This window comes from Asparagus officinalis, chromosome 5, assembly GCF_001876935.1.
Source record: "Asparagus officinalis chromosome 5, Aspof.V1, whole genome shotgun sequence".
NCBI lineage: Eukaryota > Viridiplantae > Streptophyta > Magnoliopsida > Asparagales > Asparagaceae > Asparagus > Asparagus officinalis.
The window spans coordinates 119,595,456-119,595,947 of record NC_033798.1 but is presented as its reverse complement, the minus strand read 5'-3'; positions in this window follow the sequence as shown (position 1 = coordinate 119,595,947).

Genomic DNA, 492 nt, shown 5'->3' with positions numbered 1-492 from the left:
GCTCGTACATATCTTGAGAGTGGTAGTTCTCATGCTATCCTTTTCTCCCTCTCTCTCTCTCTCTTTTACTCTTTGGTTCTTTTATCAGACTGGTGACCTCATGAATAATTATGAGTCCATCTAGGTTTTTCTTTCCTCCAGTGTGACACTCATTTATGTTCTAATCAACTCTTGGTTTAAAGTGAAAAATATAAGTTTGATGGCGTTTATTTATTTATTCCACTTATCTTGATCGATATTACAAAATTGAGAGGCATGTGGATGGATACTCGGAGCTAACGTTTCTGAATTTCTATTTGTAAGGTAAACGCACACTCTTGAACCAACTACTTTCTAAAAAAAAAAATTTTTTTTTTTTTGGCTAACAATATTTTCCATGCTCAATTACTTTTTGTCTGAAACCTATCATATATGAGGGCACTAGATATAGGCTAACCCCTCCGGGCTCACATGTCATAGAACTAACAGCCCATTTTGCAAAATAGACTATCA